Here is a 26,468-nt window from a genome sequence, read left to right as displayed (position 1 = left end):
CTCTTTCATAATCCCACCACATCTCATAGTGAGATAATCTCTGTTAATAGTTTTAGATATGCCCTTTCAGATTATTTTTTATTATAAAAAGTATTAGAAATATTCATTTTAACAAGATCTTACTATAATTCTGCTTTGTAGTTTTTTACCTAAGAAAATACCTAGACCTCTTTTCCTGTCAGTACAGACTTATCTTCCTTATTTTTTATAATCGTTGTATTATTGTATGAATACACCGTAGTTTGTTCTCCTATTGAATGCTATTGGGTTGTTTCTGGGTTTTGTTATTAGAAATAGTGCCATAGTGAATACGTCTGTGTACTTTTGTGTAAATTCTCTTTTAATTAATTTATTTTTTTATTGAGGTAACATTGGTTTATAACGTTATGTAAATTTCAGGTGTACATCATTATATTTCAATTTCTGTGAAGACTACACTGTGTTCAGCACCCAAAGTCTAATTGCCATCTGTCACCATACACATGTGCCCTTTTACCTCTTGCATCCCTGCCCCTGGTAACCATCAATCTATTCTCTGTGTCTATGTGTTTGTTTGATGTTGTTGTTGTTTTTAATCTTCCACATATGAGTGAAATCATACAGCATTTGGCTTTCTTTGTCTGACTTATTTCACTTAACATGGACGCTCAAGGTCCATCCATGCTGTCGCAAATGGCAAGATTTCATCTTTTTTATGTCTGAGTAGTATTCCATTGCATATATATACTACATCTTTATCCTTTCATCTGTTGATGGGCACTTAGGTTGTATCCAAGTCTTGGGTATTGTGAATAATGCTGCAGTGAACATGGAAGTGCATATATCTTTTGAATTAGTGTTTCCGTGTTCTTTGGGTAATATCCAGAAGTGGTATAACTGAATCGTATAGTAGTTCTATTTTTGATTTTTTGAGGAATCTCCATAGTGTGTTCCATAGTGGCTGCACCAATTTACATTCTCACCAGCAGTGTACAAGGGTTCCCTTTTCTACACATCCTCTCCAACACTTGTTATTTCTTGTCTTGTTAATAATAACCATTCTAGATGGGCATGAGGTGATATCTATTGTGATTTTGATTTGCATTTCCCTAATAATTAGTGATGTTGAACATCTTTTTATGTACTTGTTGGCCATTTGTATATCTTTGGAAAAATATCTTTTCAGATCCTTTGCCCATTTTTTAATTGGGTTGTTTGGGGTTTTCTTTGTTGTTGAGTTGTATGAGTTCTTTATATTTTTTGGATATTAACCCCTTATTGGATATATGATTTACAAATATCTTCTCCCAGTTATTAGGTTGTCATTTCGTTTCGTTGGTGGTTTCCTTTGCTGTGCAGAAGCTTTTTAGTTTGATGTAGTCCCATTTGTTTATTTTTCCTTTGTTTCCCTTGCCTGAGGAGACATGATATTTAAAAAGATACTTATAAGGCTGATGGCAAAGAGTGTACTGCCTGTTTTCTTCTAGGAGTTTTATGGTTTCAGGTCTTATATTCAAGTCTTTAATCCATTTTGAGTTAATTTTTGTGTATGGTGTAAGATAATGGTCTACTTTCATTTTTTTGCATGTGGCTGTCCAGTTTTCCCAACACCGACTATTTATTTCTCGTCTCTTTATTGAAGAGACTTTTTTTTTTCTCCATTGTATGTTCTTGGCTCCTTTGTCAAAAATTAGCTGTCCATAGATGTGTGGGTTTATTTCTGGGCTCTCGATTCTATGTAAATTTTCTATAGGCTCAATCTCGAGTAGAACTGCTGAGTATTTTAAGGAAATGAGTATGTTAAGTTCTGATAAATTTTGCCAATTGCCCTCCTTAGAGTTTCTACCAAATCATATTCCCAATTTAAATGTATTTTTAAGCTTTGCTGAAATGATAAATTTAAAGTGACATCTTATTGTTTTGGGGGCCGCCTGGTGGCACAAGCGGTTAAGTGTGCACGCTTCACTGCAGTGGCCCAGAGTTCGCAGGTTCGGATCCTGGGCACACACCGACGCACTGCTTGTCAGGCCATGCTGTGGCAGCATCCCACATATAAAGTGGAGGAAGATGGGCACAGATGTTAGCTCAGGGACCATCTTCCTCAGCAAAAAAAGAGGAGGATTGGCATCAGATATTAGCTCAGGGCTGATCTTCCTCACAAAAAAAATAAATAAATAAAATAAAATGACATCTTATTGTTTTAATTAGCATTTCTAGAGTTATTGTTGAAGTTTCACATCTTTTCTTATGTTTACAAGCCATTTGTATTTTCACCTTCTGTTATCTTCTTAATTCTTCACCCATCTTTCTTTTGGATTGTTTGTTTTTTTCCTACTAAGTTTTTCTTGTGTGTTTTTGTTTATTTGTTTGTTTTTTTATTAGGGAAACAAATCTCTAGCTGACTTGTAAATATATCTCCCAGTTGATCTTTTGACTTTATTTTGGTTACTTTTTTGTACGTGAAAGTTTTAAATTTATATATAGTCAAATTTGTTAATCATGTTCTTTATAGTTTCTGACCTTTATTAATATCAAATTGTACATTTCATATGAGTGTAATGTACTCATTCACTTATTTTTAGAATCTAACCATTTAAGTCCTATAGTGTACCAAGTGTCTGCTAGATAATGAGTTGTACTGCATGTACAATCTAAGAATATAATCATTTTTGCAACAATGATGTTTTAGCCTAGCAACAGACCAAATTCTCTAGAATGATTAGCAGCTACTTCTAATTATTGTGATAAAGTAAAAGTAACATGTAAGCCAAAAGTAAAAAACTACATGTGACAAACAAGTAATTTATCCTTTTCTAAAATTTAGTTAATTTAGTCTTTTATGTGTCTTTATAGTTACTATTAGTTTTGTGGCTAATGTACATACACTTTTCCAAGTTATGGTATTATTATGAAGGGCATTGCTACTGGCATTTCACACAGAGCAGAAAAAATTCCTTTAGATAAAAGCCAAACCACAACTACCCTCATTCTACATACTGTTCTACAAATTATCAAATCAATAAATACTTATTGGGTACCTGTTTTATTGCTAACCTCTTACAAGAAAAAGAGATAGTGGAATTTTTTTTTTTTTAAAGGTGCAAGTTATGAGTCTCTCTTCAGAGAGCTCGTGATCTAGTTTGGAATACATGGCATAAGTACATCAAAAGTTAAATAATAACATACATGATAATTACCCAACCATGTATAAGGACCCCTCTCCCAAAACCAAAAATAAAATAGAATAAAAAAAAGTCAGTCTTTTCTGTAGCAATATTATCTGCTAAGGAATATTTTACTAGTGGGGAAGGTTTGGCTGAAATTATTTCTAGAATATAAAATGAAGAAATCATCCAAAAAACTGAAAATGACCAGTTTACAAGTAGGCGGAATAAGTGGTCATCTGAGAGTTTGTGAATTTAAGTCCGCCAGAACATACTTATTTTCTTGCTTATTCCACCATTTGCCAATTACTCCTTTGTGTTAAAGCTTTCCCTCTTATTAAAATAGAAGTACCTTCTGGAAATTTTGGCATACTAAATGTTTCTAAATATTAATACCATAGTGTGAATAAGTTTAACGTCCTTCCCTCATCTCAATTTTGGATAGGGAAGAAAAGAGACAATGAAAAGACTAGGACTCTGAGGTAAAGGGAGAGGATAAACAGTGTGAATCTGAGGATAGGGCATCAAAGGTAACCTTTGCACACCTCAAAGTTTCATCTGAATATAGACTTTATCTGCCCAATATACATGTGTCTGCTCCTCAGATCCACTCATTTCATTGAAATTGTTGGGAACAGTTAAAATATTTTAAGTTGTTCACTGTTTATATCTTATATAGCATCATTATATGTGTCAGAGTTAAAACAAAGAAGCAAAACCAGTAGGACTATATAGATATGGATATAAGGAATTGGCTTATGCAGTTCTGGAGACTGGCTAAGCAATACCAAAGTCCAGTTGGAAAGGGAAGATCATGAACAGGTTGAAACCCTATGGGTGTAAGCTGGTTAGAGTCTCTCAGCTCAGGGAAAGCCTAAGCTCTTTTTTACAGGTCTCACCTAATTAAGTCAGGCCCACCTGGGATAATCTCATTTTGATTAACTTAACATCAGCTGATTAGGGGCTCCAATTACATCTGCAAAATTCCATCACAGCAGCAAGTAGATTAGTGCTTGATTGAACAACTGGGGAGGATAGTTCAGTCTGACCAAGTTGGACGTGTCAAAAAAAAAAAGCCATCATAATCATTGAAATGTAATTTAAACTAATTATTTTCTTGACTGTAACTCACAAAAGATACTTCCCCTCCATGTAGTAACCCCACAAATCATTTTCAGTTAATGTAATCATACTACAGTAGCCCCAGTCACCACAGAAAATAAGCTTCATCACTGGTCATAAAGTAAGGTTTAGAGTATTGCATATTAGGAAGTTGCTAAGAGAGTAAATCTTAGAAATCCTTATCGCAAGAAAAGAAAAAAAAAATTGTAGGGCCAGCCTGTGGCTTAGAGGTTAAGTGCGCGTGCTCCGCTACTGGTGGCCTGGGTTCGGATCCCGGGCGCGCACCGACGCACTGCTTCTCCAGCCATGCTGAGGCAGCATCCCACATACAGCAACTAGAAGGATGTGCAACTATGACATACAACTATCTACTGGGGCTTTGGGGGTAAAAAAAAAAAGGAGGAGGATTGGCAATAGATGTTAGCTCAGAGCCAGTCTTCCTCAGCAAAAAGAGCAGGATTAGCATGGATGTTAGCGCAGGGATGATCTTCCTCACCAAAAAAAAAAAAATTGTAATTTGGTATGGTGATGGGTGGTAACTAGACTTATTGTCGTGATCATTTCACAATGTATACACATATTAAATCATTATATTATACACCTAAAACTAATATAGTATTATGTCTCAATTATACTTCAATAAAAAATAAATTAAAAAAAATAGGGTTTAGAACTAGAAGGATCTCCTTAAGAGGGCATCTGAACCTATCCCTTCATTTTACAGGTACAAAATCTGAAGCCCAGAAAGGCTATGAAATTTATTTTTGTTTTTTTAATACCAATAAAAGAAATATCTCATTAGGAATATATTTTAGTTGACTTAGTCTTTCACCTGAGGCTGTATGAGATTTATCTAAGAAAGTAGGTAGAATACTGAAAGTATTCCATTTTTAGTTCAATTAAACTAGCTAGTTACCACTTTATACTGCTATTATATATGAGAGATCCTGGTATGTAGAAATATGTTTCTTAGGGTACAAAACTGAAAATCTGGATACTTCATGACTTGGTAGAGATGGCTTTTATGAGAATGAATTTTGTCCTCTTTGGAGGGTTTGAAACATGTTTTAAGAGGTCTCATAAGGATTAGTAACAGTTTTACTATTTCTCCATTGCCTTGCCTCCCAATTTTACCTTGTGATTTTTTATAATGGATCCCTAGAGTTTACCCTCTGATATTATGGTCTAGAGTTAAGTTGAAGTGAAAAATTTAGTTCTGAGTTTTTTTGTGCTTAATTGTTTATATCTCGTTCTTGAGCATTTACGTAACCTTCTCACTACTAAAGATTCCTAAAAACCATTTATTAATTCAAAAAATATTTAAAAGCCTATGTGCCAAGCACTTCTCGTGATAAAATGGTGAGCAAGTTAGTCTAGTAGGAAAATGAGACAGGGAAACACCAGCATTAATTGTGGAAAGTATCATTATAGGGGAAGTATAAGACATGAGTCATGTTTTTTCTTTATGGCCCACTGCCTGACACATAGTAAATGCTTAATAAATACTTTTTAAATAAATAAGGCCTATATGGCATTTTTAAAGGAATATAAACTTTAAAAAAAATATTTCTGTAGGATACTTGGTATAGAACTAGAGTAACTGGAGCAGTAGAAAAGCAATGAAATGTTCTGATTTAGGGATGGATTCAAGGACTAGAGTATATTGGAATAGGTACAAGTACACTGTCACTGATTAGCAATTTGTTTCATTTTCTTTATAGATAATCTTCTTCTTGTTCCAGAGCTTTGACCTTTGTTTGAAATTAGTGCATCAGTTTGTACTAATTGGAATTGCCAGTGACCAAGTGAATATGACATATCTATAAAAGAACAGAGAAAATGAGGTCCTTATTATGTTGCTGCATCACTAATCCAGACTTCTTGCGGAATGCCAGAATATAAATTAGATCCCTTATCAAATGTGGCACGTAAAGTTTTAGGATTCTTTTTAGTGTAGTACATGTGCTTTCAATAAATGCCTGCTTTGGCAAGAAATTAAATCAGTGTTCTTTGTGTCAAGTACACTTGCATTATATTTTATGCTCTGTAACTTTAAAACTATCCTGCGAACCAGGTCAAGGGCAGAATTAAATTCGGTTTCTGGATTTGGTTTTACATTCAACAAATGTTTTTCTTTGTTTGGTTATGTTGTGTTGTGAGTATTTTCTTTGTTTTGTTTTTTTGCTTAGAACAAAATTTGGAATCCTTAACATTGTCTCTCCACTAACTGTTCTCCTGCCACACTGGCCTATTTTCAGTTTTAAAAACCATTGAACTCTTTCTCCTGTCATCTCAGACTGCTTTGCACATGTTCTTCCTTCTGCCTTGACCTATTTTTATCCCATTTTTCAGTATTATTCACCCAGCTAACTCTTACTCATTCTTTAAGTCTCAACTTAAATATCATTCTCTTAGAGAGTCCTTCTTCACCCACACCACCAAATCTCAGAGAGATTCCTTCTTTACCCACACCACCAAAACTCAGTTCCCTTCATAGTCTCTCCTATATTACAAGTTCCTAACAGTCCGTGGGGCATAGTGAGTGCTTGGTAAGTGAAAGGATGGAGTAATATATTGAGCACTTACTATGTTGTAGTCACTATAAAATGCCCTCAAGGAACTTTCTTAAGTCTGGGTTCCAAAAAGCACATTACTTTGTAAATGATATTCTTAGTTTCACTTTAGGGAACAAAATTAGCAATTCTGAATGAAATAAGTATGAAAGATATAAGGATGTACATTTATATAAATGCATATATACATATGTCTGTGTACGGCAAGTTGCAAAGTAAAGTGAATATTTTACTGTGGTTGCTGTCAAGAAACCTTGAAAGCTACTACTTTAGTGGATACTGTTGTATAATAATTTCCTAACAAGTATGTCTAGAATACAACCTGTTTCACTTATCAACTTCCCAAGCATCTCTCTGCTGTCTGCATCTTTGGCTTCTAACAGTTCTTTGCTTAGAGTCAAAAGCAAGAATCTCAGAAATCTCCTAGAAAAGATTAATTAAATTAATTAATTAAATTAAATGAGCCCATCAAGATTTGGAAGAAAGCCACTTGAAAAAAGAAAACACTATGTTACCTTCTACCTTTAATTTTCGAAACCCCCTCAAGCCCTGGAAAACTAATGGTATTTCATCTGTTCTCTTTGATGGCCTATGTGCTCCAGTCCTGTGATTTTCTTAGCATCCTGTAATACTTTCTGCTTTTATTCTTGTACCCTGTTTTTCTTCCCAGGATGCTGTTTTAAGGTCCTACACACAAATCCTTTTTCTCTAACAAACCTTTTCTGACTAACCCTCTTCCATTTTCTAAAAACTCTTTGAATTTTCTCACTATTTTGGTGTGTATTTCTCAACTTTTGTATACTATGCTATCATGTACTTGGTTATATGTACATTATTTTGTATTGAAAGTAGGCATTTTGTCTGTTTGTTGTGTTCTTACTCCTCAATCTCACATGTCCCTCCCCCCTCAAAGTCACTTTGATCTCTTTTTTCCTTAAATTAAATGAAATAGAATTTTAAATCCCTTTCTTGGGAAATTAAATATGTCATTATTGGAGTGCATTCCTTCACCTCTCTAGAGCTCTCACACAAGGTAAAACATTCAGGGAATTAACCTCCTCCCTTCCCCAATCTTCTATCTTCGTTCACTCTACTGAGACACTCACTGTTAGCCCTTAAAGTTCAGTGGCTCTGCCGCTTCCCAGTGGGTGAGAATCTTATCCAAGCTGGTAGCTTCCGGTGGCGTAGCAGTTAAGTTCGCACGCTCTGCTTCAGCGGCCCGAGGTTCCCAGGTTCGCATCCCAGGCGCGTGCCTACGCACCGCCCATCAAGCCATGCTGTGGCAGGCGGTCCACGTATAAAATAGAGGAAGATGGGCACAGATGTTAGCTCAGGGCTAATCTCCCTCACCAAAAAAAAAAAGTAGCTTAGATCTAGCTTCCTGTTTTGAATATTTTCTGTTGACCCATCAAGATTGACAATTTTCACTCTTTTCCTTCCCTACTCTTTTCCTTCCCTATTCTGAGCCAAGGGGCCCTAATAAAATTCCTAAGTATTAGTAGCATGGAGAGAAAAGATATATGGACCTTGTGGGATCCTAAATTATTTAAAATATGGTTTTAAAGCCCTGGGAGCCAGAAGGTTGGGTTAAAGTAAAAGAGTTTAGAAAGGGGAAGTTAGAGCCTGGAAAGTTAAATCAGAGGTCGTAGAAATCAGCCTAGGGGCTGGCTCGGTGGCACAAGCAGTTGAGTGCGTGGGCTCCACTGCCGGGGCCGGGGTTCGCTCCTTCGGATCCCGGGCGTGCACTGACGCACCGCTTGTCAAGCCATGCTGTGGCAGCGTCCCATATAAAGTAGAAGAAGATGGGCATGGATGTTAGCCCAGGGCCAGTCTTCCTCAGCAAAAAGAGGAGGATTGGCAGATGTTAGCTCAGGGCCAATCTTCCTCACACACACACAAAAAAAGAAATCAGCCTAGCTCCAGTAGTACTCCAGAAACAATACTGTGTTGTTAACATGTGTTTGTTGAGTTGATGAAACAATATTTGCATAACTATTCCCTAACAACTGAATGAGAGAGTTAAAGATTTTTACAATTCAAAATTGCTGTCTATAAACTGGTGATTTTTAAACAAGTGATCATATCAAGAATAAAGCATAAACCTTGTTTTGGGGAGGAGAACAATGTAATAAGACCCTCCCCCCCTTGCAATTCTATTTTACAGATTATTGAATATGATTAAAATCAAGATGGAATAAAAATTTTAGAAGACAGTTAAATAAAATCCAAATTGGATGTGGAATAAAGGCCAAATTGTTATTTTCAGTCATGTGGTACATATTTCCGTATGTTCTAAAAATCCTTAACAACTTGGCACAAAGTTCTGCTGAAATAATTTCTGCCTCTTAAATGACAGGTGCCTCATCTTTAATGGTAGTATTAATTCAGAATCCTGTCAAATAAGAAAAAGCATAATACAAAAGATAAATTTATAAGCATTTGCTTCCTAACTTTAGCCACAGAATCATTACTATAGTACATTCACTTTCAACCTATTTCTATAGCCTTCCTCTCCTTCACCTTCTGGCCTCCTTATGTCTTTATTTTCTCCTTCTTTTCATATTAACCACAATTACTTCTCTATCAGGTGGTTCTTATTTCTACTTCTGAATACATTTAAATGCCATTTATAAAATCATAAATTCTTATTGAATTTATGTTTAAACCTAATGGGATTCAGCAGTAGTTTCAAACTGCAACATAATTATTAAATGTGGGTTTTAATACTAGTAATGATTCACATTTTCCAACCTCCATATTTTACCATTTGTTTTTCTTGGCAAGGGTTTATTTTAAGTACCCATGAATAAGGGGAAAGGTTTCTTGAATTTTTGGCTTCTAGAAAGAAGGAATGAATCTTTTCCTGTCTTCTAAAAATTTACTTCACCTTTTACAGAAAGATATAAGCAGTAGAAAATGACAGATATTTAAATCTACTCACTGATTTAGGCCAGTCATTTCTATATAGAATCTCTGGACCTTCTGCATATGGGGCCCTCTCTAATAGTAGGCTATCTGTGGATGGTAGAGACCTTCTAAAAATTCATTTTTATGATCATTGAATTTCAGAGTGAGAAGGACTTTACAAATGCTATAAGCCTCTCATTTTGGGGATGAGGAATCTGAGAAAGAGGATTTGTGTCTTGCCTAAAGTCACACTAGAGATAAAGTAAGAGGCAAAGTAAGAACTGGAATCCAAATTTCTTGATTCTAAGTCCAGGACTCTTTCTTTTTATACCACTATTTTGTGAAATATGGAAAGCAAGCTGATTGTTTACCTTAAGTTCATTATATTGTTTTTTCCTTAGAACTTGTCATTTCTGTAATTTGTTCTTTGAGTTAAAATATTTTATCACTTGTTTTCTGATCTGCATCTAAGAATCTTCATCTGTCTTCCCTTTTACATCCAGTCTGCGTAGTGCTGCTAGATAAATTAATCTTTCTAAAGTGTAGTCCTAATTATGTTGCTTACCTACTCAAAAATCTTAATATTTCTCACCTCCTCCATCTACTTACCACACAGTTAAATGAATTACTCCAATCTCCTGATATCCTGTCATTTGCAACAACATGGATGGACCTTAAGCATGTTATACTAAGCAAGATAAGTCAGACAGAAAAAGACAAGTACTATATAATATCGCTTATATGTGGAATCTAAAAAAGTCAAATCTGTAAAAAACAGTCGAATGGTGGTTACCAGGGAATGGCGACAGGGGGATAAGACTGATGGTATTTAAAAGTACAAATTTGTAATCATAATAAATGAGCCAGGGATCTAATGCGCAGTATAATGACTATAGACAATAATATTGTATTATAATTATGTAATGTGATAAATATTACTATAATGGCAATCATATTATAGTATATAAATATATCAAAGTAGCACGCTGTACACTTTGCATTTATACAATGTTACATGTCAAATGTATTCAATTAAAAAAGAAGAAATAGTAAAATGGAAACCACTTATGACAATGTAAATTAACTTTTATTCAACCAAAATAAATAAATAAATAAATCCAATTTCCTAACTCATTACAGACTAAGTCTACCTTTCAAATCTTGGTGCTTTCCACTCCTCTGCTCATCCCTTATGATCCCGCCAAATTAGACCACTTACTATTCTCAGGATACCCCTCTCACTTTCCACACCTCTGTGTTCTTCCTTATATACACCTTCACCTAAAATTTTACCTATCTTTCTAGATTTATATCAAATTCTACTTCCACAATAAAGCCTTTTCTTTTATTCTCTTTCCTTTTAATTTCGTTGCAGCATACTGTACTCTGACTTTAATTTCTTTTTACCTTAATTCTTCTTGCCTATTTTTTTGTTGTTGTTGTTGAGGAAGATTAGCCCTGAGCTAACATCCGATGCCAATCCTCCTTTCTTGGCTGAGCAGGATTGGCCCTGGACTAAAATCTGTGCCCACCTTCTTCTACTGTATATGGGAGACCCGCCACAGCATGGCTTGACAAGCGGTATGTCGGTGCACGCCCAGGATCCGAACCCACAAACTCCGGGCCGCCGAAACTGAGCGCACGCACTTAACTGCTGCGCCACCGGGCCAGCCACCTTCTTTCTTTGTTTTTGATTAATCAGATGAATTTAGCAGAGTGCCATATAAATAGATAAATGGTGCCTAATAGGTTCATTGGTTGCTAAAATTCTTGAAGCAGATGAAAGACAGTTATTGCTACCCCCTTTATTCCTACAACAAATAATCAAAAATCTGCCCAGGTAGTCACAACCAAGAGAAGCCCCACAACTATCATGCCTATCCAGCACTCAATAGTATCTGACTAACACTATCACAGTGGTTATAAGGAAACTAGAAATATTCATCAACTATTAAATACCTGCTCTGAATCTATTACAGTTACCAGATCTCACAATTTAGGCAATACCTATAGAATATACAATGTGCGTATTTTACTTTGGGGACACTAATGAGTGTGCATGTTTTTTTCACACAGTTACACAGAAAATTATGCTATTTTCTGTGGCAGCTATGTTTTCAGGTGCTGTGCTTAATAACACACTCAGTAATTTAGGATGCTCCTGAAAAACCTTGAGACTGTTGGCGTTCTCTCATATACACGGTTTATACAGTTTTCTTCTCAAGAATATACCCGTGCTTTCTTGAGACTCTTGACCTCTCTTGTCATCCTTTCAAAATAAGAAAAATAGATTACCAGCATCTATTGATTAGCAGGGGATAATGTGAAGGTAGCAGAGCAGAAAGAGAAGTTACTGATAACTGAAAATCTCTCTATATAATAATAAAACCACTGTTAAGTGTTGGTTGTCCAGGTGAAGGTTAACCATGGTGAAATTATAGTGAGTTATTTTGTTTGAAGTGGAGGTGGGAGACATAGTACCCTCCCCTACGGCAACCCACTCCTAAATCCAGACTTTCCTTCCACCCTGCTACTGTTAATGCAATACTGCCTAATTGCTAAGCTCTACTGGGTTGGTGAGCACATCTCAGGCCCCTTTTGTATCTAAACCATCTCTAATCTGCTCTGGCTAATCAAGAATTGACTTTCCTTGTTTGTGAGGTGCAGTACATGTTAATTAGAAATGTAACTCAGATCATTCCTTTCAGAACAAGGTGTTTAGATTTGTTACCGTTGCTCCTAGCTTCTATTTCCAAAGGGTTCACTGTCTGAGTCAGATCTTGTCTTTGGAACACTTAACACGTAAGATCAATTTATTGTATATAATCTCTTCTTTTGAAAAGAGAAAATTTAGCAGTGGGTCTTGAGGTACACATTTGGTGGTATCTATAATAATGCGTGCACTGGCAGTGAAAAAATGACATAGATTACATTGGATATACATTAGCATTTATTTATGCTAGAGAAAAAAAAAAGGTGTCATTTTAAAGTTGTGAAAGTATACCATAGTGGGCTATTACTGGTTATAAGCTCATTTGGACTTTTGTTTCTATTCCACATACTGTACATTTTCTAATTATCTTGCATGTCAACAAAGTAAAATAGTAGCATGTCGTAAAATTGCTCTTAGTTGATAACTTACCAAGTCCTTAAACTGAGTCTGGACTTACTATTTACTCTTGTTATTTAATCTGTATGTAGGGTGTTGTTTTATGGGTTTTGTTTAGCTGTTTTTGTTGGTTTGTTTTTTGCTACTTCTATCATAAATCTTTTGGCACTTATCTTGATTATTGTGCTATATTGTACTCTTTGATATCTAGTATCTGCCAGTGATGTCTGGACTGTATATATCTTTGAAAATATAATTATAATAAAAAAATTTTCAGAGTAAAATATTCTTCCAGGAAAGACTATTTCCCTGATTATTTGTGTGATACTTGGAAATGAGACAAATGCCAAAATCCTTCATGGTAACTTTTTAGAGCAAAACAACTGCAGATATGGCACAAGATGTGGATTGCATAAATAGGCTCATGTAACATATCAGACCAGAAACTTACTAAGTTTCTAGCCAAATCTTAGATCTCATTCGTGAAAATCTCAGTACATATGAGTAGAATGATCTTTTACTCTTATTCATAAGACTCTTTTAAATTAATCAGTTTAACTCATTCCAGTGCACATTTATTTAATTCATGCTATGTGTGAGGCATAATTCTAGGATATGGTATAAAACTTTGTTCTCAAGAAGCTCATAAATGAGGGAGTAAAATAGACGATATAAATAAATTATAATGCAATGCAAAAAATAGCGTAATAGAGGCATATACAGAGTACTAAGTCAGTCAACTCTGATCCCAAAAATAAAGTATGAACCACAAGAAATCAAGTGAATGTTAATCTAATGCAGACATATTGCTTTGCTTAATATAGGTGAATGCTTTGTCCATATCATTTGGTAAATCAGCAAAGGATTTATTATCTATTCTGTGCAGATCAATATGTTAGATGCCTTGAAGATACAAAGTGAAAAAGAGTTTCTGCACTAAGAATTTGTAATCTAGTAGGAGAGTTAAGCTGTCTATACAAATAACTGTGTTTCTAGTCTGCACATAATTGCCATAAGAGAAACTTTTACAAATTGAGCAAAACTCTTCTGCAATGCAGAAAGCCACCTCTGGAGGTAGAGAAAGGAGAGACCATGAACAATTCAAGAAGGCTTCCATTAAGCAGAAGATGGCTGAACTAACCCTGGAGGGATTGGTAGGATTTTGACAAGGGTGGTTGAAGGGTATTCTAATTCATTTAGTGCCTACATGTGCAAGGTAGCATGAAGGCAAAAAAGCCTGGGGCATGTTCAGAGAATAGCAAGTATTCTAGTTTGAATGCCATCTGGTACTTGTATAAGGGAATAGTAAAAGATCAGGCTAGAAAGGAAAAGTAGCAGCACACTATGGAGGACCTTTGAAAGTCAGGCTGTGAAACTAGGACTCTTACCAGGAAGCAGGAAGTAGCTTTTTGAGCAAAGGCTAATCATAGTTGATATTTAGGAAGGTGAATCTAATTGTCACTTGCAAAGATGCATTCAAACTGAGTGTGTAACCAGAAACTGGTTAAGAGACTATAGTAGTAATCTAGGCAAGAGGTAGTACAGGACTGACCTAAGTTTGTGTTGGTGGGAATGGAAACAAAGCTATAAATGTTATAGGCCTTATGCTTATAAAATGTACTTGGCAGAACTTGGAAACTGTCAGATGCAGAGAAAGAAAGTGTCAAAGTGAGGCAGGATATCTAATGATGATACCAAATTAAAGGAATAAAGAAAATTACCCCAAAAAAAGTAGAGAGAAAAGTTTGAAAAGTTGATAACTGAATTTTTAGAGAAAGGCTATGTTTAGGGAATTGAACAAATGAGAAAGAAGATAAGCAACAGAAAGGTGGCAGGGAAAGGGAAAGAATATAGGCAACAGAAAAATAGAGAGGAGGGTTTCTAGAAGAGAGTGGGAAAATTCAACCTCTAAAACATCAGTAAAGTCTCATTTTCACCTATTAAATTATCCAAAAGATCCAAACCAGAGCTTGAATGTGCAGGAGTAAATGGGATAAAATTAACCGAATACCCAAAGGAGGGAAAATATTTGCTCAGGAAATGAAGAATAATTGGCAATACAAGGAAATTTAGAGAGAGACTGAAATTAAACCTCTGAAAGAATAGAAGGAAATAAGTACTTATTTTATTTCTTAAAATAACTATTCCAAAGTTTTATGCTATGCAGAAGTCCTTCTTCTCCCAAGAAAAGAGATCAAGTCCTCTTCAAAAAGCTCAAGAAGAGGGGCTGGTCTGGTGGTACAGTGATTAAGTTCACGTGCTCTGCTTAGGCTGCCCGGGGTGCGCAGGTTTGAATCCCGGGTACAGACCAATGCACTGCTCATCAAGTCAGATGTGTTGGCATCCCATATACAAAATAGAGGAAGATGGGCACAGATGTTAGCTTAGAGCCAGTCTTCCTCTCACACACACACAAAAAAGTCAAGAAGAAAGGCGGAGATTGGTGACCAATGAGAAAACAGTTTCTTTGATGGATATAGGTGGACGCCAACTTGTAATACTATGCACAATAAGTCAAAATTGCTGTTAACAAAATCCCATCTGTTAGCCCAATCATTTTACGATGTTCAGTACAATACAAATACTTTGTTACTACCTCTGTGCTGTATTACCTTTAATTCCCAATGTGTTGATACCCAGTGAAAACTCATCCTTTGTCATGGAGACTACAGAACACCACGGGAAAGCACTAGGGTTGGATAATGTCTTATCTCAGATTCTGACAAGAGGTTTGTGAGGTAGAAAGATGGACATTTCTTGATTCTAGTTTCTAGGCTAAGATGATTGGCTCCCATTTCATTATCAAATGCAGTATGAGCTTTTCAGAAATATTCAGCAAGGATAAGTGAATCATGCTTTCAATTTATTGAGTGCCTTTCATTTATTGAGTACCTGCTACATGGTTTGTTGGGTGTTTTCTATCATTTTTCTGTGATTATTTTTTAAATAGCCTGATTTGTACATTTGGCTGATTTCTTTTTCATTCACCTTGATTTTTTTCCTTTGACTTCCTTGTAGTTTTGTTTTTGTTTTTTTACTTAAGAAACATGTGTTGATTGTTACTGCCATGACTGTCCTTGCTACTTCCCACTGGCTATTGTGAAAATTTTAAGTTTGTCTATGTTGGACTTGTTTCTAAGACAGCAGCATTGCAATATACTCTGAGCATAATTATTGTGAGTCAGCTGGCAAGAAGGAAGAAAATAATACTGGTTATTGGTTATATTTGGATGGGATGTATTATACAAAATCCATATATTAAAATTCGGACCTGGGAAGGAATTACCTTTTTTTTTTTCCCACTAGAGGTAAGAGACTAGTTGCTTCTCTGTTTTTACTATATTTTGTTATGTTAATAAATTACAATTAGTCCTATATGTTCCCTTTTTTTAAATCCAGTAATATTTTGGATTCTGAATGTTACTGGAATTTCTAATTCTATTCCCTCTTCTCCCTCAAAAGACCAAGAGACCCAAAGAATAGGAGAGCTTTTGTGATAAGTTCTGCAGTTAGAGTCAAAACAGCTAGACACTGGTGCTCTCTCTAACTTTCATATTACTCTGCTATATCTCATACCTTACCTTTGCCGTTTTGTTCTCAGTAGTTCAAAAACAACAACTGTACCCTGTTTACTTGTCCGTTTCTGTATTTTGTATATTGTTTGTTTCCATTTTGTTTTTTACCTTATTTTCTGAGAGTTAATTTTGCAAAACTTCCAGAACTAGAATAAGTTAGGGCCATTAGAATGGGCATAGAGGGTAGGATTTATAGTGACAGTGATTGTCACACCTTGACAACTTGGCAAACATCATGCATGGAATATGGAAAATATAAAGGACATTGGTGCACATTTGAACTGAGTGAAAAGAATTATTGGACAGGCACTTAACAAAAATGCTGATCTCTCCCCATCTGAGGTCTTCCCGTCCTCTTTTTATCTCATATGTAGCACTGATCAGTAATGCCTTTCTCATTGTCCTGCATAAACATGTAGCTAAACTCATAAGAATTAGTTATTTATCTTGTCTTTTACTATCTTTTTATTAATATAAGTGATTTGGTTTTTTAGATTTTTTTGCCAGTGAATGAAGGAAATAAGACCTGTCAAAAAATATACACTTTACTTATCTTAAAGCTGAAGGCTGCAGCCTGCTCTCCATAGGACCTTCAGCCCTTCATTGGTAACTCAATAAAGAAGAAAAAAGTCTCTTTTGAAACTTAAAAATATCCTACTAATAGCATAATGCAGAGGTCATTCAACTTTCTCTGTAAAAGTCCAGGTAGTATGATCTCTGTTGAATTATTCAACTCTGCTTTGGTTGCATGAAAACAACATAGACAATATGTAAATGAATGAGCGTTGCTATGTTCCAGTAAAACTTTATTAATAAAAACAGGCAGTGGGCTGAATTTGTCCTGCAGGCTGCTGATCCTAGATATAATGTATTGATCATACATTGTAGTACAGCCCTCTGTTGGTTGAAAGAGAAGACCAGAGAAAAACAATGGAACGATTTTGTTAGTTATCTGGAGCTTTCTATTTGGTAAGACAAAAAGCAAAAAAATGACAATAATATAGGAAATGTAAAGTAAAAGAGGGTTTAGAACTGAGTAGAGTTATTCTTCAGAGGGTTTCAAATGTAGATTGGTGGTAAAGTAGAATGTTTATGATTTAGTACAGGAGCTATAAATAAAGGAACCATATCCTTTGTACAATAAGATGTAAAAACCAATGTACAAGATGCTTAAGATAAGTGGTCAATCTGTGTTGTCTTTGGCCTGATAGATAAGGTTTTAAGCTAATAAATAGAGTTACAGATTTCTTGAATGTTCCAGGATACTTTAGGATCTTTAGGATGGATCCACACTCAACTTCTGCTGCAAGTAATGGAGTAAGAGGGACCAGATTTATCTTCCCCTCCTTAAACAGTATAAAACCAGGCAAAATATATAAAACAACAGTTTCCAGATATTAGACAACAGGCAGCACGGGTTGGTAATCCCTGAGAGAAGGGAAACAAATGAGGAAATCCCTACAGTTGCCATAGCATTCTGCTTAAACAGAGTTTCCAGTCTACAGTGCAGGAATCGGGATCCCAAACCCAGTGGTCCAACTGAAGTGAAACAGAGTTAAGCGTTGGAGGAGGCCCAGGTGGCTAAAATTTGCAAGAGGGAGTACCAGAGAAGAGAGAGCTGCACAGAGACAGACATACACACTAGATATCTGCAGAGGATTCCCTGGAGTCTTCAGCTGAAAACTGATCAGCACATGTATGTGAGAAGACTACTCAAGGCCAAGGATAAAACTACTGGAAAGGAGCAGGCAGAACATTCCCCAGACTCACACAGGCTGATAATAGTTTATGTCCTCAATAGCCAGAGTGGAGAAACCTCTAATAAATGGGACATTTTATTTACTACTCAAAAAATGTATTACATCACTAGGGTACCAAAGTAGTTCTAGATTAAACTACTCTCATTTCACTTAACAAAGCTTAAAAATAAGCGTAGGGGCCAGCCCAGTGGCGTAGTGGTTAAGTTCACGCACTCCATTTTGGTGGCCCAGGGTTCTTGGGTTCAGATCCTGGGCGCAGACCTACACACCACTCGTCAAGCCATGCTGTGGTGGCGTCCCACATGCAAAGTGGAGGAAGATTGGCACATATGTTAGCTCAGGGCCAGTCTTCCTCAAGCAAAAAGAGGAAGATTGGCAGCAGATATTAGATCAGGGCCAATCTTCCTCGCCAAAAAAAAAGCCTGGAAAGGATCAAACTATTTCCAAGTAACCTAATTGAATTTTAGAATAAACTTCAAAAATGTAACAGGAAATACAAAAAAATCCAATAACCAAAAATATTTAATTCATAATGTCAAAAATTTCAGACATGCAGAAAAGCAGGAAAATACAACCCATAATGAGTAAAAACGTCAATCAATAGAAATGGATTCAGAAATGGCACAGATGTTGGAATTAGTTGAGAAGGACTAGCATTTCTAAATATATTTTATATTTCAAGAAGGTATAGAAAAGCATAAGCCTGTTAAGGAGAAGTATGGAAAATTTTAAAAAGATACAATTTCTAAAGATAAATGCACTGGATGAGGTTAGACACTGCAGAAGGAAAAAGTAGTAATTAGTGATCTTAAAGACAGCAGTAGAAACTATTCAAAATTAAACACTGAGAGAAAAAAAAAGGCTTGGAAAAACAATAAACAGTGCATCAGTGAACTGTGGGAAAATTTCAAGTGACCTAATATACATGTTTGGAGTCCTGGGGAGGGAGAGGGAGAACAGAAAAATATTTAAAGTAATAAAGGCTGAAAATGTTCCAAATTTGATGAAAACCACAAACCTACAAATCCAAGAAGCTCAATGAACCACAGGCAGAAGAAACAAGGAGAAAAACTACACTAAGGAGCATCATAATCAAATTGCATAAAATCACTGATAAAGAAAAAACTCTTAAAAGCAGCCAAGTTTTTTTTTTTTAACACTTTATATATAGAGGAACAAAGATAAGAATGACAGCAATCTTATCATCTGAAACAATGCACGCTAGACCTTAGATCACTGAAAGAAAAAAATTGTCAGCCTAGAATTCTATACCCAGCAAAAATATCTTTTGAGAATGCAAATGAAATAAAGACTTTCTCAGGCACACAAAAAATCTGAAAGAGTTCATCAGTAGCAGACCAGCATAGAACGTTCAGAAAGCCTGAGATCCAAATGCTACCTATAGCAATTACCTGCTATATGGTCTCAGACAAACTGTAATTTCTGTGAACTTTCAGATTTTCATCTGTGAAATGAGAAAAATACTTATTTTATGGGATTTCTATGAGGATCAAATGAGATAAGGAAAATAATTGACATTTATTGAGTGTCTCCTTTGTGCCAAGCACATTATCTCATTAGAAATGGAAATAAAATGCCCAGTAACAGGCCTATTTCCCTTATGCTATCATGTCTCTTCTCTTTTTTCAGTAACTGAAAAACTTAGATTGTTCTAGAAGTTAGCCCAAATAGCTAATCAATCAAATTTTGATGAAGCACTTTTCCTAACTTTGTTTTCCTTTAGTTACCACCTTTAAATATACTTAAAGGTGGGAATGAAAAACTCTCCTTACTAGAATAGACATGTCAGCTAATAAATCACTTTGTGAAAGAGTTAAGTATGTTCTAAACTAAGCCTAAATTTTTTGGCTTGTGTTTTAGCTGCCTAATGTTTTTTTCAGTCATGTTTATCGAGGTATAATTTATATACTCTCTATCTAATTTTTATTATAAACCTATTGGATAGGGGCCATGAGAGTCTTTATAGCTTATACATTGCCCCACAAAGTTTTTGGCACTCAATAAATGTTAAATAATATTTCTATTCAGCATTCTGCAGACAGGAAGCATATGGTAATAAATGTCAGAGCACAGGTTGAAAATCTCCAAAAAATTGTGTTTTACTCCTTGGAAAAATCAGTACAGATATTTTCGTGAGTGAAATTTATTTTAAAAGGGGGTTCCCAAGCTTGTGTTTTACTTAATGATTTTCTCTAGCCTTCATTTACTTTGTTTACAAAATAAAACTTTTCCTCATCAGAAATAGTATAATATTAAAAATAGTATAACGTTAATGTAGTCTCATAAGAAAGTATATAAATGATTTTGTAGATAGCATAAAGAAAGGGTATTCATAGTATGAAAGGCAGCATGAGGAAATATTTAGAGGCTTAAGTGACGTAAGTCTTTATAATATATTGTATGAAAGGAAATAAACAGCAGATAGTTCTTTATTATTAAATATCAGCGTGACTTAGAGGTATAGCACTGCTACAGCTGTTGCAGACCTTAAAATGGTATTAGACTTTGACTCAATAATATTTTTTTCATTCAAGGATTCTAGCACTACTTAAATATCTTACTCTGATCTCAGTAAGGTAACCATTGCTTCAGAATAACAAAAGACGTTATAAATTGAAACTAAACTTGATGCCAAAAAATGAATTTTGTGCAAAAGATAATATATCCCAGTTTATCTATGTTGAAGAAATGGTTAACCATAATCAGTTATACAAAACCATTTACATAGTATTTATCTAAATTATCCTTCCATAATTTGCTCACCCTGTGATTAATCTGATGACAATGCTTGCTTTGATTTTATTTTTGTGAGGATTTTTTTAAGGAGTAGCATAATCTGAATGAGAAAATATCTGAATTTGGCTATTTAACCTCTCTAAGGCTTAGGTTCCTCGTATATAAAATATGGGTAGGGAATCCAGTCACAGCTTACCTTGATGACTCTGACTCAGAGTCTCTCATAAGGCTATAATCAAGATGTCAGCCAGGGCTATAGTCATATCGCTGCTAGGGGAGGATCCACTTCCAAACTCACTCACATGGCTGTTGGCAAGCCTCAGATCCTCACTGGTTGTTAGCCATGGGCCTCTCCCTAGGGCTACTCAAAGCGTGGCAGCTTACTTCCCCTAGAGCGAGAGCTCAGAGCGAGCACGTGAGCAAAAGGATAGATGAACAAGACATCTCATCACCTTTGTCATATATTTGGTAGAAGCAAGTCACTAGGTCCAGCCCACATTCAAGGGGAAGGAATTATACAAGGGTTTGAATAACAGCAGTCAGGGATCATTGGGAGCCAATTTGGAGGCTGCCTGCTATACATATGACCCACAGATAGAACAAATCATTGAATGCACTCTGAATGCTCCGGAACTCGTTTGAGATCTTACCAAGAACTTAAATTCAATAGGCAAAATGATTTTACAGTTTCACATTAAATAGTTCATTTATTCCTCGCAAGAATCCAGTGAGATAGGTGTTGTAGGCCTCAACTTTGTTGATATAAACTGATACTGAGTGACTTGCTCAAGATTATATAGCAAATGAGCTGTAAAACTGCAACTTTATTATAGGTTTTCTGAGAATCTAAGCCCTGTACTTTCCATTTGGCTGTAACTGCCTGCTGACCAGTACTGTCTTGCGTTTAAAGCCATTCAAAGACAGCATTATACATCTAAGTGTATATATATAAATATATGAATTTTATAGAGAGAGATTTTTGTACGTAGATTTATAGAGAGAGAGAAAGACAATAACATTCTGTGTTAGGCTCTCATCTACACCACACCATTTAGCATTTTTACAGTATTGTTTCCAATATTATTGAGTCAAATTCTAATACCATTATAAGGTCTAGAACAGCTGTAGCAGTGAAATACTTCTAGGATAATAGTAGCTGTTAGCCTAAAACTATACTTAGGAGGTAAATACTTTTTGGATGGAGAGATAAACAAACAAAGTAAAACAGCAGAACTGGTTTGGTGACTCCTTTCTCCCCTCACTTTTCCCAAAGCTCTGGACTCCTATGACTTGAATGAGGACCATGGGGACTCCCACTGAATTTTCTGCTTCCTCCTTGCATTGGAGCAACAAAGTAGTTTGTTTTGGATGGATGGGCTGCTTTTTATGGATAGTCAGAAATTACCTTTCTTTGGTCCTAAGTTGGTCCTTCTCCCTTTTTGTTTCAGTCCATAAAGTTTCAGCCTACACCCAGGACCCCTCATGTATAAGATTAAAAAGTAGAGGGATGGGGCTAGCCGGTGGCGTAGTGGTTAAGTTCGCGGGCTCCACTTGGGCGGCCTGGGATTTGCGGGTTTGGATCCTGGACGTGGACCTATGCACCGCTTATCAAGCCGTGCTGTGGCGGCATCCCATATAAAGTAGAGGATGATGGGCACGGATGTTAGCCCAGGGCCAGTCTTTCTCAGCGAAAAAAGAGGAGGATTGGCAGTGGATGTTAGCTCAGGGCTAATCTTCCTCTCACACACACACACACACACACACACACACACACACACACACACACAAAGTAGAGTGGTAACAGAAGCAACCAAAGCAACCAGATAATAGTTCTAACTAGGTCCAGTGGCTTGAAGCGCAGAGCAGGAAGTGAGAGGGCAAGGGTTATGAGCTTGTGGTAGTGATCGTAGTTAGTAGTCGTACCCTTCAGATCACCCTGGAGAAAAGAGAGATGAATTTTCTTTTTACAGGCATTTGCTAACTTCTCAAAATAACTTTGTGGTATGGTTAGTAGGAACATAGAAAACTTTCCTTGCAGAAGCAAAATAATAGCTCTTACAACTAATAAGTGAATTTGGCAAAGTCTCAGGATATAAGGTCAATATACAGAAATCATTGTATTTTTATATATCTAGTAACGAATAATTAGGATTGAAATAAGAATATGGACAAGTTATGGTTTTGGTTTAATACTGATTACAGATCATTCTACTTTATAAATTAAAACTGGGGTGTTATCAGACAAAATGCAGAGAAATTGTTTTCTCCTCAACTGACTATGAAGGAAATAGTTGTCTTCCATACACACAAACACGCAGTTGAGTTTCTCCTTTCTTTCCTGTATAATCCAAGGATTGTACTTTTTAATAGCAGCTTGCTGATCCCTTTAAATAGCTCTTAATGTAAGTATTCCATAGTTTTCATTAACCATGAATTTCAGCTTTTTTTTTTTAAACCTCTCCTCAATAAATCATACTTGGTTGTTGTTTCACTAGCACCCTTTTAGTCTGGTCGGTGAAGCAGCAAGCCTGCTGCAAATCCTAAATAGTGTGGTGTAGATGAGAGTCTAAGACTTTAATTATATGTCATTTTATTCACAACACTCAATTCCAGGATGGGAAAAATGACTTTGTTGTTGTAAAAGACATATTATGTGAATATCATTCATTGTAAACCAAAAATGATACTGTATTATAGCATAGACAACAATGGAAACTGATTCTGAAAATGTGACCTGTCTGAGAAACTGAATAATAGTGAAAGTTATCAAAATGGAAAGAAGTGTTAATGTGAAATCCAGCCTTCTCAGAAATACTCTTTCCTGGGCTGTTTGGTTTTGCTTTTGTTGCTTGTCATGCGTGAATGAAAGTGCTACACTCTCAGGGGAGCAGGAAAGCCTCTGTATCGGTTATTTCCTTAATCCGTCCTCCTTTGTGATTTTTCATGTCAGATCTAAAATGGAAAGCCTGTAAATATAATGATTATCACATGGATAATCACCTGCATTAGGAACCGCCCTGCTTCTCTATTCTAACCCTAGCTGTTCTCCACATGTCACATCCACTCTGTGGTTGGGTTTTAACCTGACTGCTTCATTAGATTTGTGAAACTCAGTACGTGGCGCCCTGGGGCGGCACAGATGGGGACTTGCTTGTTTTCTTTTCTCACTTTTACTGCAAAGGCACACTAAAAAGTCCTTTTCAATTTAGTGTGATCAGTTCACTTGGAATTACCCCTGATATTTGGAACCTGCCTTACTAGCTTCTGCCCACTATCTATGCCCCTTTTTTCTTCCCTACTTTCTCACCTAATGCCTTTTCTTTCTGTCCCTTAATGCAGTGAATCTGAGAACTAAAATCCTGCTTAAAATTCTTACTGAGTCAAACTGTTCCCCTATGTTGTTTTATTTGTTTTGCTGAGAGGGAAAAATAAATGTTGTTCCATCACTGTATCTACAAACACCTTCAGATCAGAGGTTAGCTGTGGGAAAGTCTGTAGTGATGTGAGCCAGCTGCCTTCTCTAATGGAGTGACTGGGGGCACCAGCCCAAGATCAAAGGAAGGTGGGAGGAAGTCAGGAGATAAGATCTTTTTAAGCCATAGAACAAGTGCCTAGCTTTTCAGTGATAGGGCACGGCTCTGCAAACCTGTGTGAGGGGGCGCTAAGATAGAAAACTGAGTTGACTTTTCTTCAGCATGTCCTTCCTCTGTCAGAAATATGTTGGCACTTGGAATGGTTTACAGATGTGGAAGTGTCCTAGGGCCTGGTTTCCTTAACGAATAATGATCTGACATTTATATATGTGTCTTCTTGTAATTAGTCAGTTCTACTATACCATAACAGATCACAGTTAATTGCTTTTTACATTTGTGTGAGCAAACCTGGACATTAAAAAGGCAGTTTAACTACTGTATGTGAATTTTGAGTTTTTATGTCTTAGTGCAATTTTAGTCATATAGATTCTTCATATTAACTTTGTCTTCTAGTCCTCTAGGGTTCCCTCATGGCTGTGATGAAGTTCCATATAAATAAGTTGTTCTAGCAGAGCTTTTCAGTTGTCTTTTTCATCTAAGAGTTAGCTTGGTTAATTGTTGGGTTGGACAGCTTGGAAAAATACTGCATTGATATCTTTTGAACCTTATCTTTTTCTTTGACATCCAGGCCGGCAAATATTATTGACTATATGGTGTACAAAATTCTGCTGTAAGTAAATTGTCAAAGAGGCTAACCTTTCTTGCACCAATTGTCAAGATCATAGTTAAATTTTTTTTTAATCTACATCACTAAGGCTAACTCAGTCAGCCTTATGCTTCTCTCGTGAACAGCCTAAGGAGTTGTACTTTCAGCTTATCACTTTCTATTAACTTCGGTGTTCAGCTGTAATCATCCATTTCAACCTTTTTAAACCCTCAAAATGGTTCTTTAAATCTACATGTTATTAGTATATTGGACCATAAGTGCATACATACTTTATTTCCCAGTGTTTTCCTTAACATGTAGATAGTACCCAAATTTGTGCTGGAGACATTGACTGTACTTTCTGCCTTACATGGTTTGGTGCAGCAGTCGTTTTAGTTGAGTTGGATCTGCTCACTACTCAGGCTCAAATCCCATCCTTCTATTAATATCTCTTGGCAAAGATAATTTTGGAGGAATGTAAGTTAAGATGTAGAGGCTCTTGACAGTTGTCTGCACGTTTTTTCATTTTCAAGACAGAAGTGGAGTTGAAAAGTAATATTGCCTCCGTTTTCTGTATCAGTCCTAAAATTAAAATATATGCACAAAGCAAAGAGTAAAGAGAGGGAAAGGATTTGGTTATACAAGCTTGTTTTTGTCATTTGATAACGTGTTATAAGGGCATTAGCATATGTTCATCAGATTGTGCCCTTAAGATATTTAATATCTAGAAAAACTTTAACTATAAATTGTGTATTAAAATTTTTAACTATATATTTTTAATGTCCAACTTTTGTTACCTTGTCATCTCATATCAAAGAGAAATAGGGGGGTTTTTTGGACTATTTGCTATAAAAATTTTCCAGCAGACAAAAAACCAGAAATACTGAGTATATCTAGATTCAATAGTTGTTAACATTTTGCCATTTTTGCTTCACTTTAATTTTTTTAAGATATTCTAAAGTATATTACATATATCATGCTGTTTTATCCCTAAATACTTCAGGATAAACCTCTAAAAATTAAGGACATTTTCCTTATCAAATTGATAATTCTTCATATTATCTAATTCCTGTTTCATATTCAAATTTCTCCACTTGTCCCAAAAATGTCTTTTATAGCTGGCTTGTTCAAAACTGGATCACTTAAGGTCTGTATGTTGCTCTTGGTCATTTTTCCCTTCCCCACTTTATTATGACGTTGACTGATTGAAGAGACCAAGCTACTTGTCCTGTAGAATGTCCTACCTTACAGATTTGTCCATTTGCTTTTTCAGTGTATCATTTAACTTGTTCTCCTATCCTCTGTATTTCCTGCAGACTGCAAAGTATTGAATTAAAGTTTTG

General features: G+C 35.9%; 1 protein-coding gene across 3 annotated transcripts in view; it reads left to right on the top strand.

Annotated features, from left to right (window-relative positions):
• ADK (adenosine kinase) overlaps positions 1-26,468 on the top strand; it is a 544,441-nt gene that overhangs the window by 416,882 nt on the left and 101,091 nt on the right. The window lies entirely within an intron of this gene.

This window comes from Diceros bicornis, chromosome 6, assembly GCF_020826845.1.
Source record: "Diceros bicornis minor isolate mBicDic1 chromosome 6, mDicBic1.mat.cur, whole genome shotgun sequence".
NCBI classification, from domain to species: Eukaryota; Metazoa; Chordata; class Mammalia; order Perissodactyla; family Rhinocerotidae; genus Diceros; species Diceros bicornis.
This window is presented reverse-complemented; position numbering and strand designations above follow the sequence as displayed.